Source organism: Ambystoma mexicanum, chromosome 6p, assembly GCF_040938575.1.
Source record: "Ambystoma mexicanum isolate Mex_15411 chromosome 6p, UKY_AmexF1_1, whole genome shotgun sequence".
Taxonomy (NCBI): Eukaryota; Metazoa; Chordata; class Amphibia; order Caudata; family Ambystomatidae; genus Ambystoma; species Ambystoma mexicanum.
In genome coordinates, this window is record NC_090935.1 from 1,472,150,871 (window position 1) to 1,472,166,612 (window position 15,742).

Consider the following 15,742-nt stretch of genomic DNA (forward strand, 5'->3'; position numbering starts at 1 on the left):
TAATCCCACCTAAGCAGTGTAACATGCCAACAGTGAGCTGCAGTTTGGCTCCCTATGGCATAGTGAGCAAGGGATCCACGCCTAACCCTAGGCTCCCTCCCTTCGGGAAACAAGCTATAGTCACAAAATGTGATGAGTGGAAGGTTTTCAATACATCTCAACCATTGGCATTGTTCTGTGCAACCTTCACATTGTTTTCTGGCCTCTCTGCACCACTGCAAAAGAAAACCATTCATATGCAAATCACTCAAGAATGGGAGCAGTCCAACCATGTGTCCAGTTCTTGTCTCTGGGTGTTCATGGTAGGATGGTCACAGAGGCTGCCTGCCACCCCAAGCTAGTGGATGCTGGACCCTGAGGAGGCGAACTGGGGATCTCCATACCACCTTTACTATAGGCCCGGAGTAAGCTAGGGAACCAGCACACAGAGTTCTCCCAAGAACCATTTGATGGTTATCTGTGGAGGACCGTACACCAGGACGTGGGAACCCCATTGATGTCTCTGAGTGGAGGCCCATACATCAGCCCTTTGAGGGGGGACTATTGTGCCCTCCCGACCTTAGGGGAGCTGTCCCTCACTGGGCAGAAAAGTCTGCTGCCTGATATCAAAGAGACTGCTTGTTTTCCAGGGATCCAAGCTTCCAGTTTCTGGATGAAACAAATATGGCAGGGACTCATCTACGCTTTCAGAGGCATTCGCTGACACTGGAATTGATACATTATTTTATTCGAGCTTTAAAGTGAAAGTTTTGATACTTTTGTTTCTTAGGTAACACAGCTGAAGGAGGTTTGTGAGACACACTGATACAATGTATCCCTCTCACTGGTCACCTACTGGAACTGACTTTATGAGATATAAATTTGCAATTTTCCTGCAACAGAAACCCTGGTACACAGAGGGCTTTTCTTGACTCACGATTGTATTAACTCCTGATACGCAGACTCAGGAAACAGTGTGATTTGAACGACAGCAGATAGCCTCACTGCAGCTACAGAAGAGAGGGGATGACTACCCTAAATCCAAAACGGTGGCAGGCCCTTGTGTAACCTCAGGAAAGGACCCTTACAGAGCACACTACACTAGGCACACCAGCTTATCAGAACACAGGCCCACAAACACTGTCCAGTTGAAGGTGGTTCTTAATCCCGCTGCTTAGGGGAGTGGGATTAAAGCTATATATCCAGATCCAGCCAGTCTCTGTGTGGGGAGTTCAAGGAGGAATTATACAACAGAGTTTGAAGCAGAGTGGGGTGCTAGAAGAAAGTGGTTGAAGGAGACAATTGGAGGCTGGAGAGGGGAGGTTATTTAGGAGGAGGGGGAAATGTACCCTCGAGGAGCGAGAGGTTAACGGGAGGAGGAGGTGGACACTCAGAGAGAATTCATTTGCCACAGCCATCACCTAGGAATAGAGATCCCCTGGATAACTGGTTGTGTTGGAGGTGTGACCCCTGAGAAGAGCGCTTCTGAGTAGAAGGGTGGTGTTCCAAGCCCAAAGCCCCCACTTGGAGGCAGCCTTGAAAAAGACCAATTGGCTGGGGGGTGGTAGGGTAGTGGCAGCAACCCTGAGGCAGAGGGTGAAGATTAGATTACCCCCAAGCCCCCAAGTGAGGGTGTGAGTAAGGGCATCTCGCTAAATGCTGAGGGCATGTACAGAGTGATTGATGCTTTAGGTAAACCCGATCGAGGGTAAAGCGAGCAGCAAGAGCCTTATTTTATATTTGATTTATGTGTTCATTGTGTATTGGTTCATACATATGAGCCTTTCACAATTAAAAGAACAAATATAATACATTAAAACAAAACAATAAAGTAGAATTATTCTTTCCAGCTAAAACATCAAAGAATACATACATAACTAAAACAAGGCCTTTCCCCTATTCCCCATTTGCAATTTAAATCAAATCAGGCAAATCTCTTTAAGAAACCTTAAGACTTTGACTGTGTATTTAACTGAGTCCCCCTCAAAGCAGGTCCTCCAGTGTTACTGAACCCTCAGCAAATTGCTCCGGTATATGGCCTCCCTCCCTTGTTGTGAGTGCATAGATTCAAGGACTGGGCAAACACTAACTACATGCTTCACTGTTTCCTTTGTCTAGCACAGTCGAGCACAAAGGAACTTTTCACTATTCTAAGGGAAGTAGAATCCCCAGCTCCCCAACTGAATCATGCCTGAAAGATGCCTCCTGGTGTGCGAATATCCAGAAGGCTCTCTCAGATAAAATAACACTTCTTCAAACTAAAATTGAAGCAAAAAAAAAACAACCTACCCCCTAGCTCCAACAACACTGAAGCCAACATACCTCAGCATCCACCATGCTTACCGTTCCACTTCTCGCCTGTCACCACTGACGACGTGAAAAATATAATCCGTGGAATAAAACCATCCACCTGCCAGGGAGACCTATGCCCAACATCCGTCATCAAGGATGCAGCAAAAGAATCAGCTCCATTCATAACTACCCTGATAAACGCTTCCTTCAAAAATTGTTAAGTCCGTGATAACCTCAAAGAAGCGTGGGTCATGCCGCTTCTGAAAAACCCTAACCTGGACCCTATCATTCCACCTAATTATTGGCCCATCACAACGGTTCCCTTTCTCTTAAAAATTTGAGACTGTGCCGCCTATATACAAATTCAAAAACACTTGGAAGACAATGAGCTATTAGGCCTCCAACTGTCAGGCTTCAAACCCAGACACAATACTGAGACTGCTTTTCTAGACTTAAAAATACAGATGGACGAGGTGAAAGACAAAGGTAAATTGGCCATTCTCCTTCTATTAGATCTCTCAGCAGCCTTCGATTTGGATGAGCATAAAATCCTGACTACCACCTTACCACTGCAGCAGCCTTCTCTCCTAATGTGGCCAGCTGTATCCAATCCTTCCTTGCTAATAGAACCACCAGGGTCTTCGTGTCATCAGCATCTGCGCCACCAATCCCTATCCACTGTGGAGTGCCACAGGACTCTTGCATCTCTCCCACACTTTATAGCATATTTACAAAGCTTCTCTTTGACCGTCTTGACAATCTGGGTGTCACCTACACTAATTATGTGGATGACACCCAGATCCTCATCACTCTCACTGGCTGCTACACTAAAGACACCAAGCTGATCAACGACATCTATCTTGAGATCCAAGCCTGGATGGCGACTCATAGGAGGTCATTACGACCTTGGCACTAAGGGGTTAACAGCGCTGGTAAAGGGGGTGCCGGAGCCGTCAACCCCTTACCGCCCCATTACAAGTCTGCTTGCGGAAACCTGCTAAGGATGCCTGGTTTTACCAGGCGTCCTTAGCGGGTCCCGCAAGCAGACCAGCATGCTAACAACGAGCCCGTCATTAACGGGCCCGTTGCTAGCATGCTCCCCATTCCCATTGAGCCCTATGGGGGCTCGAATGGGGATGGGTTCCTGGAATGGGGAAATACCGGGCCCTCCAAGGTCGGAATGGCCTGGTATTTCCCCATTCCAGGAACCAGGACCCGGTACCCGAAATGGGGGTAGCCATGCCGCAATAGCGGCATGGCTACCTCCATTGTTGTAATGACCTCCATAGTCTATGTCTAAATGATGACAAGACTGAACTCTTGATCAGTGGTTCCCAAGCCCTCCTAAACAAAATAGATAACCGCTACTCAGCATTCATCATTGATGTGAACACCATAAAAGTTTCCAGTGAAGTCAAAACACTGGGAGTCTACCTAGGCTCCACTCTATCACTAAAAGAACAAGTCAACACCACAGCATCATCTACGGCCTACACCAACAAACTCATAAATGCATGTAAACCATTCTTATCCACCAACAGTTGTATTACACTTGCCAGAGCTCTGATCCTCTTGAAGTTGGATTACTGTAACACCTTATTTCTTGGCTCTTCATCTCGGAATCTAAATAAACTCCAAGTTCTCCAGAATAATGCTTTAAGATCAGCCTTAAACATCCCTTGCTACAGCCATATCTCAGCCCTAAGAAAGGAAGCAGTCTGGCTACCTGTGTGCGACAGAATCACCCTACGTTTGCTAATCATCACACACAAATGCCTCTCTAACATGGCCCTGAAATAAATGACAGACAAATTCATTAGACATCAGTCGAACAGACCGACCAGATCCAAATACCTCAACCAACTCACCATCCTTAAATACAAGTTAAAACAGCAGGAGGATCTAGTTTCCCAGTGTTAGCGGCCAAATGCTGGAACTCCCTGCCCCTAGACATAAGATCAGAACACTCTTTCTGGTCCTTCAGAGCAAAGACCAAATCCTGGCTTTTTGCCCAAACCACATCTTAGCAGAGCACATCTTTTTGCACACTCTGCCCATGAAACGACTATAAACACTGTATATATATTGGGAATTTGTGAATATGCCTCAACCTTGTATCACTGTAAATATGTGTTGTGTATGTTTTTGCATTTATGACTTGTAATATATTCTGTGCCTGATTATAGGGTGATTTGTAACCCACCCTCTCTACCCAAGTTTAAGCGCCCAGATACCCTTGATTAGCTGCGCTACATAAGCAAATAAACTAAACTAAGCTCTCCCTTTTACAGTAGTGACAAGAGGGGAGGGGGATTGGTTCACGCTCAGCTAGTAGAACTGACATTAACACACATTTGGCATTGCACTTGTCACTTTACATTGGAACCAAAGCCATGTATAGAGATAGTGATTCTATGTCAAGACGGAGGCGAGCATTATGCTTCATCTTCAATTTATTTTTATTCCTGTCTCCAGCAGTTTCAACAACAACTTCCCATATGGGAAAACGTTTCCTTTTCTTTTTTTTTCTTTTCTTTTTGACAAAAACTACATTTACCTTTTCTTCCAGGCCAACTGTAGTCCCAATGTCCTGATCACGTGGTCATAGTCTTTCCCTTTCCTGTTCTGTTCCTCTTTTTTCCTGCTCTCCAAGCATATAAGTGGCATTTTTCTTAGCTCTGTAGCAATATGCTTAAATACATCTGATAAAAGCTTAGGAGTGCACGCAGAGACAAGCAGAAAACATCTGCGTTCAATAGTGTGTTTAGATATGCGCGCGTATCTTATGTTTAGTACACCTATATTTAATTTTGCGGTGTGGCGGCCCTGTGCCGCATTCACGGCACATTAGGGGCTCGCTACTTTGCCTCCGCTAGAGGAGCAGGAACAGCCCCCACCCTTGGGAGGGCAGGCCGTGCTGCAAAAGCTGGCTCTACACGCTGTGACAGCATGAGAAAATGAACTGCCCGTTGGCGGGAGGAGGAGCCTCCGCCCCAATGCGAGGAAGAAGCAGCGTAAAGCAATTATTGTACACGCTTCACTCGTAGGACCCGGGAGCATTCACAGTGATAGAAATTAGAGGCTTACTCCTGAAAATAGACCGGAGAGAGGTTGCATATCCAGAGGGATCATTCACAGCCTCCACGAACGTACATAAGCACAGAATCAGCTTCTAAAGCAAACACCTGGCCTCACACTATAAGCATCAAGCCCAGAGAGTTCTGAACAAAGCCCATGTTCAAAAGACAGTTACTGAAGCCTCCACAGAAGAGCAAGTTGGTGCAGCCACACAATAAAACACACAGTGAGTGTGTGGACGTGCCACTACACCTGACTCAGGTACCAAAGGCACAAAGACAGCACAATAGTATAGCGGAGTGAGGAGGTACAAGAGGCCGTCAGCTCCGAGATCCTAGCCTATAGTTTCAAGGAAGTGCTGGGTAACTCACTTGTAGAAGCTGTGGCTCAAGGGGTGAGACTCCCTTCAATAAAGCCTGGCAACCATTGAGACATATTTGAGCCAGGTGAAAAGATCCATCAAAGTCAATGAAAGCACGTCCACAAGGGCCACTCCAGAGGGCCCACAGGGGTGTAAGAAGACTCGGAAGAGAGAAAACTCTTCTGACCCCCAGGTCAACCAGATGGGGCAGGACAAGAGGCTACCAACGCATTCATAAAACTGCAAGACACATTTTTGAACAAGTCGGAAGTGCCGAGCCTCACAACCCCCTACCCAGGGGGAGACAATATGGTGAATGAAGGGCAAGACTCAGAGGAAGAGCCCTCAGAGACCCCAGAGTCCTCACAAGAAGAGGACAATAAAGGGGGCGAGGACGAGGTACAACCCCGCCTAAGAAAAGGTTGAGAAAACTCAACAACACAGAGGACGAAGAGATCTCGGATATGTTCGAGCCAGAAGACATCCGAAACCCTAAGTCCTCACACTGGCTACGCTCGCAGAGAGTCACAAAATACATGACTCACAGACTGCGGAAGGCCCTCGAACGGGAGGCGAGGCAGCGAATGCGGGCAGAATGCCCTAAACCAGAACTGCCAGGGAAAGTGGCCAAAGCGCCAGAGCTCGAACTGAAGATGTTGGCCTTCGTGTCAAAGACCTCCAGAGATCCCAGAAAGTGGATAGACAGGTCCTGAAAGAGTTGCCAGGAGAAAGTGCTCGATATCGCAGGCCCACTAGCGAAAATTATGGATTTGGCGGAACGAGCACAGGACACGGGAGAAGAGTTAGACCCCGAGGTGCTCACTAACTGGGCCCAAAGGGCAGTATGCCTCCTGGGCAATGCTAATTGCGTGATATCGTCAGAGCGCAGAAGAGGCTTACTCCTGAAAATAGGCCCCAAGGCTAGGGGATCTGGCCTCTTACGAGGCAGGTGAAGTGGCCCAAGGGCTGCTATTTGGAGAGACCTTCAGGAAGGAAATGGGGAGGTTTGTGGGTACTTATACCTCTGTGGAAAAGGCCCAAGCATCAATAAAGAAAATATTCCAGGGAAGAGTATAGAGGCCGAGCAACCAGTAATTACCAGACCGCGAGAAGGCCTCAGTCCAACAGGGCCCACTATTGGGAGAACAATCGCAAGATGCCTTCTTTCCCCCCAAGAGGACGCTTCCCGAGAAGAAGACGAGGCAGAGGACAGGGAAGAGGACAAAACTTCCCCAGAGGTAAGACATGCCCCGTAATCAACCAGTGGTGGGGGACATTACTTTTCTCGGAGAACTGGCGCGCGCTTTCCAGCAACGCATGGTTATTGCAGACAGTCAAAGGGCTACAGCTTGAATTCACGCAAATACCCATACAATCCAACTCCCCCCACTCCCCTGACCCATACACTCAGCGCAGATAGAGTAATAAGCCTTACACACAGAACTGCAAAGCCTAGCAGGGAAGGAGGCGATAGAGCCGTGTACCACAACTCCAAGATTTGTAAGCTTCTTGTTCCTGGTTCACAGGAAAGACAAATTGAGACCAGTAATAAACCTGAAGGAAATGAACAGCTGAGTGACATACCATCATTTCAAGATGGAAAAGGATCCACCGGCTCAGAGACATCCTCGGACAGGGCGATTGGCTCACGAGGATCGACCTGAAAGACGCTTATCTTACGATACCAGTCCAAGAGGAGTATCGTCCCTTTCTGGCGTTCGACTGGGGCGGACGATTTTGGCAATTTGCGACAATGCCGATTCGGCTAGCTTCAGCGCCATGGGCCTTCACAAAATGAATGATGCCGATAGCAAAAGCAATAAGAGAGAAGGGAATAAGAATGATAATATACCTGGACGACATCCTGCTGATAGCAGACAGCAAAAGGACGCTTCAATACCAGACAGGGTGGGGGAAGGACCTTGTAGCATATTTAGGTTTTCTGGTGAATCAAGAGAAATCAGAGGCGACACCAGCACAGAGGATAGACTTCCTGGGGTTCATCATAGACACCAGGACAGCTATGCTGGAGCTTCCAGCCAGGAAAACAAGAGACATAAAGAGGGAAATAAGGAGCTGCCTCTGCAAAAGCATAGTTTCACTGTGATCAGTAGCGAGAGTAGTGGGTCTGTTAGCAGCGTCGATTCAGGCGATATTTCTAGGGCCACTCCATTATCGAGCTCTTCAACGACTGAAAATAAAACACCCGCAGCAAGGCTGTACCACCAATCTTTAACCCTAGATGCAGAATCCAAGAAAGAGTTGGAATGGTGGCTTCAGAGTATGGACGCCTGGAACGGGAAGGCCATATTCAGAGACCGGCCCGACCAATGATAGAATCAGATGCCAGCACAGCTGGCTGGGAGCTCGCTGCGGGGAATTAGAGTCAGGGGGAAAATGGAGCTCGGAGGAGCTCAAGATGCATATCAACTGCCTAGAGTTGTTAGCGGGCTCGTTCGTCGTCAAGGCATTTACAAAAGGCAGAGTGAACTCATGTATCCCGCTGAAGATGGACAACATATCAGCAGTCAGATATATCAAGAATAGAATAGAATAGCCAAGGATTTCTGGCACTCCTGCCTAGAGTCACGGACACCGGTAGTAGAAGAATATTTCCCAGGTTCGCTCAATGTAGTAGGAGACTGGAATTCCAGACATTTAGCAGATTCCAGCAACTGGATGCTGTACAAGACGGTCTTCCACCGAATAGAAGCGTTAGGGGGACCAGTGCACACAGATCTGTTTGCGTCCAGACTGAACGCGCAGAAGAACAGATACTTCAGCTGGAGGCTGAACCCGACAGCAGCAGGAGTAGACACCTTCCTCCAACACTTGTGTATAGGCGCTTTACAAATACCATATCATATCATATCATAAGATTGGAGAGGGCACACACATTACACTTTTCAACCATTTATAATGATGAACAGAGTTCTGGTGAAAGTTTGCAGGGAGAGAGTGAGAATAATTATAGTGGCCCTGATTTGGAAAGCAAAAGTATGGTTCCTGACAATGATGGAACTAATGACCGAATACCCGAGAGTGCTACCTCCAGGAGACAACCTTCTCACGGACCCAGTTGGGTCATATCATCGTCTGAGAGGGAGAGAGACTGGAATCTCAGAGGAATTTCGACACAAGCTGCTCGCCTCATCACAGAGTCATGGGTGCCATCGACTAGACAGAGCTACGACGCAGCTCGGAGCAGATGGTCACCTTGGTGCAGAGGGAGAAGTCTTCATTCCGTTTCTGCACCTCTAGTAGAGATATTGAATTTCCTAGCGGAATTACTTCAAGATGGGTGTCATGGTCATTGGGCTAAGGACACAGACCTTACAGGGTCACAAACACAGGGGGCCCGGACAGACACAGTCCTGGCGCCAGGCTCCTGAGGAACAATAAACAAGACATTCATTTGGGTCAAAAAATACCTTTATTATGGGCATAGCACTTCATTCTGGGTGCACCGTGTATTTAACATTGGAACTTTCCTCTTTAAAGCAGCCCCACGTGGCAGGGCGTGGTAGGCAAGCCAAGCCTAGTGGGCGTGCCCACGAGCACAGCTATATAAGCTTATCTGATCCCTGAGGCAGACGCTTTGCGTTATTCTGCATTTACACGCAGCATAACGCTCACCACCGCCTGGGATTCCACTTACCTTTAGAAGTCCAGTCATCTGCCTCCATACTTACCACCTGTGGGATCCTGCCCTCACCTGTGCGCGTCTTCGTGGTCATCTCTGCACATCATCTTCTTGGCACCGCGGCTCACCTTCATCTTCCGGAGCGCAGGCATCGTCATTTGGATATCGCACTCACCTTCAAACATCTACCGGAGTGCAGGCATCATCATCTGGCACCGTGGCTCATCTTCCATTCTTCAGGGATGCTGGAATCTTCATCCTGATACCGCAGCACGATGCGCTCCACCCGCGACTGCAGCACCTGCAAATAAAAGAAAGGGCAAGGTTAGACACTTAAACGACGTTAAGTTTAAGGTCGCGCTACCATCAAACCTTGCGCTTTCCCTTAAACCATCACTTACCAGTTGTCGGACATTGCGGTTTCATCCATCTTCATCTCAGCCGCATTCCTCGTCTCCACAGCTGCTGTTGGGCTGCAATTCCACCTATCTGGAAGAAAGCAGAAAAGAAAACGTTATTCAGGAATTAACAACATTGAGAGCAACAATACCAAGACAGAAAATAGAAAGAGGAAAAGACAAGAGACACTTACCACCAACCAGGAGGAGCATAGTCACAGCTGGACTGGACTATACCTATCAGGGATCAGTGAAGCAACTAGATCCCATCCACAAGCGCACCTGCCAGAAGTAGCAGGATGGAGAGCTCATCCTCCATACTTACCAGGTGAGCCTCATGGGCCGGTACGTGCCCATAGAAATCGCACCTTGGGTCGAATGGTTTGGGAGATACAGCAGTCACCAATCAGCGCACTCACGTTTTCTCATATCCACGCAGGAGCCATGCCACCAATTGTCGCCGCCCGCAGCTTGTCCGCAGGGGGAGAAACCTGAAGGGGGTGATCTAACCACTGGGAGGGCTGCAACCGTGCCCCAACGCCTCCTCAGAGACCAGGTGAGCGTAACAGAGGGAAAGCATACAGGATGATTGGGGTGTACAGATCCGCAATAATAGCGGGACATATACCCATCAAGGGAATGCCCGTAGGTGAGAATGCAGCAGTAGTGCCACTGCTTAGAGGAATAAAGTTTAGGAAACCACCAGAACCAAAGTATGACACGCTATGGGACGTGTCGATAGTTCTGAGACTACTGGCCAGCTGGCCAGGAAACAGGAAACTTTTCTCTAAATTTGTCAGGGATGCTTTTGTGCCTGGTCTCATACAGGAGAGTAGCGGATGTCAGAGTGCTAGATGTGAATAGGAAGGTGTACGGACCGGAAGGAGTGACCTTTACTCTGACCAGGAGAACGAAGACAGATTACACTGTGATAGTCTATACTTACCTGCAGGAGCACCCCAAGTGGTGTGTAGCAGCCTGTTTTAAAGAATACATTTTATACATTTTTTGTGCTTAATTTCTTATGAAGGAAATCTTTGTATGTTTTTTAAACTATATGAAGTGTATGATGAGTGTGTTTACAACCAAATTTTAATTACCTATATTGGTTTGGTTAGATTTTAATTGTATGTACATTACCTGTATGATAACTGTATTTGCAATTAAATCCTAACTTGTGCTTCTGTGTATGATTAGATTTTAATTTTGACATTGGGCCTCATTACAAGGTTGTCGGTAGCCTTGCCGGTTTTAACTGCAAGGCTACCGCCAACCAAACTTGCAAGAAAGTCCGGCACCTGCGAAGGGGCAATTACTGGGGTATTCCGGCCCGCCGGACCCGGTAATTGCTGTTTTGCAGGTGCCAGAATCGGGGGATCCCCATTCCCATTTGCGCCCAACTCAGAGTTTTCCGGTCCAGATACAACGGTACCGGCAAGCTTACCGGTACTGTTGTATCCGGACCGGCAAACTCGTAATGAGGCCTATTATCTTGAAGAGTCTTAAGTTTTGTGTCCTATAAAATAGTTTAGTTATTATGTTTTTATCATGAAGAGAACGGCTAATACATCTCTGCCCATAAATCGTCCACTGAAAAAGTAACAAGCAATCATGAAACCAATTATGCAGGCCAATACCGTGGCAAATTAAATAGAACCGTTATTATCGGATTGTAACTCTGAAGCTCTATCAACCGAAGTAGGATGCAACATGACATAGCCAAATACACCCAGGCCTGTGTCTGTGGCTGCTAGACAACCAAAGTGTGAGGTGCCAGAAGTGAGACATGGATACAGAGAGCTCATATTTTTGGCTATAAACCTTTATTCAAAATAAAAGGGGCTTAGAAAATGCCTCGCTGTCCCTATTCTAGGAGGTGTTTCCCAACCTCAACCAAAACTAAGGGCCTATATTGTCAAGATGTCGAAAGCAAAAATGTCCATTGTCCGAAATAATATTCTGACCTTTCCATTCTAAAAGTAACTCTAAGGTGAAACGGTTAATGTCTTTGGCCCTGAGTGCACAAATGTTCAACTTTGAAAGGAAAGACGTAACTCCAACACAAAAGTTCCCAATGGATAAAGTTCACAGTTCTATGGGATTGCTCCCTTCCCCACATTGTTTCTTCAAGATACTTTAAACTCATAAGGATATGAGTCTTGCTTGAAATTATCTGATCAACAAAAAAAACAACTTGTATATAAAACAACTTGGCTTTTAGTCCCAATTTCATAGGATACCTGCGGCACTGCCCTGCCAGGTTTTTCTCCACTTTAATGTAACCTTTTCTCACAGTCTTGGCTTTGCCTGATGTCTTCTCCTAGCAGGATTTCCTCAACTGATTCGCTTAACAGACTTGCCAACTTGACTTTGCCTGGTATAGTCTCATGCCATGGCTTTCTCATGTGTTTCAATTGACACACTAGGAAATTTGTATATATATCTTGCAAGCATTCTGTTATTTCCCCTTTTTAAACACTGGGTCTCATATTCCTTTGTATGTACTTCCTTTATCTTTATTTGTCCTTGGTAAGGTTGCCAAAATGCCCCGGTATCCCAGCTTCCCTCCTGAGGACTCACTGGATTTCTGTGGAATCTTTGAAAAGGTTGCCAAAGTGCCCCGGTGGCTAAGCTTCCCTCCTGAGGACTCACCGGCTTTCTGTGGCATCTTTGGTAAGGTTGCCAACATGCCCCGGTGCCCCAGCTTCCCTTCCTGAGGACTCACCAGATTTCTGTGGTATCCTTTGGTTCTCCCACCTTCAACGTGAACTGGTTCTTTGGTGTCCCGACCCCACTTACCGCTCTCACCGACTTCGTTTGCCAGCTCCCGCATCGTTAGCGGCTCCTGCCTGTCTGCTGTGTGCTACTCGGTATTGAGGCAGTGTGGACACTCCCAAGGCCTTCTCCTTGAGCCGGTTGACTCCACGGTCTTCCTTGCAGCCCAATAGTCCATTGGTCAGCACCGAAAAGACAAGGTTTCACCTGGCATCGACTCCCACCTGTCAGCAGGTTCGGGCTTTTAAATGTCCCGGCACCTATTAAGCACTCGCAACCACTAGAGTGCATCTTGTGCTTCTCGCCTTTACTGATTCTCATTACTCCATTCAGCCTTCTCGTCGCAGTACTTTCACATGCATGGAAATGTCAGTCAGTTCTTGGTTACTTATGTATAGAACATTGGAAGGTATTCTCAGTAGCTTCCATGGGGGGGGGGGTTGAAGGGAGCCATGACAATATGCCATTAAGGCATGGGGAAGGGGTATTCCTAAAAGGAAAAGGGAGATGCCAGGGCTCATCCAATGTCGTATGACCCCTCTGAGGATCACTTCCCCCCATGTGGTCCTCCCCCATATAGCCGCCCCCCAGGTTCAGGGTCAGGTAGTGACTGACGTTCCCTGGCCACATGGGGAGAGGCTACAACTGGAAAAGGAGTGATGACATCATCAGATTAATCACAAAAGGTATTAGATCACTTTCAACCTATTATTAATTAAGCTACATTTAAAGGCCTAAAAAATACATCTGATCCTGGGCATCGCAGATCAGGACCTCGAATGGCTAACCTCCTTCCTCCTGGACCGTCCCTCTGAGGTCCAACTGGGGGCCTTTCTCTCCACCTCTCTCTACATGTGGTGTTCCCCAGGCCTCTAACCTTTCACCCTGGCTTTTCAATGTCTATGTGGCCCCTTTGGCCCACCTCATCTCTATCTTCTCCTCTAACTTTCATTGTTATGCGGATGACACTCAGCTCTCCTTCAGGCTCCCCTCAGCATCATCTCTCACTCATTCCTGGCTGTCTTTGCGCAATCCAAGGATGGTGTACCTCCAACGATCTCTGCCTCATTGCCAGCAAGACAGAGATCCTCCTCATTGGGACCCCTGCACCCGCATTCCCTCACTCACTCTGGCCGACCCTCCTTGGGCCCTCTGCCTGAGCCTTCCTGTGTGGCAGAAAACATTGGTGTCATCTTCGACTCCACTCTCTCATTCTCTCCTCACATCACGGACCTCTCGAAGTCCCACTACCAGCTGTACCTCCTGAGAGGTATTCTTCCTTTTCTAACTTTCCCCCAGAAGCTCAACGTCTCTAGAGCCCTGGTTCTCTCTAGGCTGGACTACTGCAACAGCCTCTTCGACCTCAACTTGCCTTCCTCTACACTCTGCGCTCTGCAACTAATCTAGAACAGGACTGTGAGACTTGTCCTTGGCCTCAAGCCCAGGGATCGCATCTCTCAAGCCCTTAACTCTCTCTACTGGCTCCCGGTGGCTGTAAGGATCAAGTTCAAGACCGACTGCATTATGCATCTCTTCCTAAACATCTTCCTACCCGAGCCCTTCGCTCAACTACTTCAGCTCTCTGACTGTCAAACGCTTCTCCAGGCAGAGAGTGGGAGGTAGTTTTCTTTCCTGTGCAGGGGCCTCCCTCTGGAATGGCCTCACTGTCCCTCTCAAACTCAAGCAGGACCGCCTCAGGTTCCGGAAGCAGCTCAAGACCTTCCTTTTCACTTCTACTTTCTCTCTTCCTCTCCCTTGCTGACTCTACTGCCTGCTGCGCTGACTGGTCGCCTGGCTACCCTCAGCACCTTATGGGTACCAGGCGGTGACATAATCTGTAAGCACTGCACTGCATCCGGGCCCCTGTGCACTTAGGGGCTGTATCTGTAACCCTACAGCTGCCTGCCTCCTTGCACTACCCAAAGTTGGCTCCCCGGCTGCACCTACTCAGAGCACTGCTGCCCTGACCGCACTTCCCCTTTCCATCCCCCTTGCACTTCTCCTCTCCCCCTCCCCCTTCAATTGCACGATCATCTAAATGACACAAGGCGTAGTAAGATTGTTTATTTGTCCTCCTTATGTCTCCCTATCTTGTCTTGTCACACCTAGAAACACTTGTGTACAGGTGCGTTATAAATGACTCCTCATATCATATCCTGCTTCAGTAACAAAAGCAGTACCCCGTGGAACTCTTGATAAAAATGAAATTCCGCACAGACGTGGCCAGGTGGGGTAGAACTTACCTATTACTGATAGAAGTGTACCAAACTAATAATCTGGAGCAGGAGAATTTAGTGGGATCTTCTAACCCAATCCTACTGCTAAAGACTGCTCTTATGGTATTCATTAATGTATTCCTCTCTCAAATCATTTTGCCCCTCTGAGGCATATGTAGGATCATGAGGGCACTCATACTTCTGACGATTACACTGATCCAGTACAACAGGAGGGATCAAAATTTGTATTGCCATCTGAAGTTTGTCATGGGGTACCTGGAGTGGATAAGGGTGAATTAAATAGGCAGGGGATTGTTGTTGATGATGGTGGAATAGTACAAAAGTTGAGGCAACAGCTTGATGAATTTAAGGTCATGCTTAGCCCATTGTGCAAGCTAGAGAGGATTTTTAGGGACAGCAAAGACGCCTTAATTACTGCAATTCAGGTTATACATACTGGGAAATGTCGATGGTGGATGAAGTTGATTTAATTGTAAACATGAATTTGAAGGAGGCTTTAAGTAAAACAGAATATGCAGAATTTTCCGAATAATCCCAATCAGGACCCTGTGGCAAATTAAGTAGTGGAATCAATTTTGGTAAGGATTAATCATTTTAAGTCTAATGCACAAAAAGACGCTGTAAGAGGTTTTAAGGGCACAAGAAGATTGCTTTGGAGGGTATTGCCATCATCTGATGTGGGTGTTACAAGCCAGTTTGAGGGAGTCTTGGAATTTAACCAGGAGAGTAAGCAGAAGGATTGTAATAATAAACAAATTCCATGTTTTGATCGTAACAAGAAAAGGTATAGTGAATTAGATAATGAGAAGTATAAGTACCTCAGTTTGAACAAGGGCTCCTCCAGGCCTGATGAGAAGGCCTGCATGGCAAAGGAGCAGTCTTGGCTGGTCAGACAGGAGACATGCCACAGACTTGTGAATGGCAATAGGAATGTGTGGATTCTGTTGGGCCCAGTCTTCTCCTAGGAAAGCCAAATCAA

General features: G+C 47.3%; 1 protein-coding gene across 1 annotated transcript in view; it reads left to right on the forward strand.

Moving 5' to 3' along the window:
* LOC138510557 (liver-expressed antimicrobial peptide 2-like) overlaps positions 1-15,742 on the forward strand; it is a 286,329-nt gene that overhangs the window by 212,834 nt on the left and 57,753 nt on the right. The window lies entirely within an intron of this gene.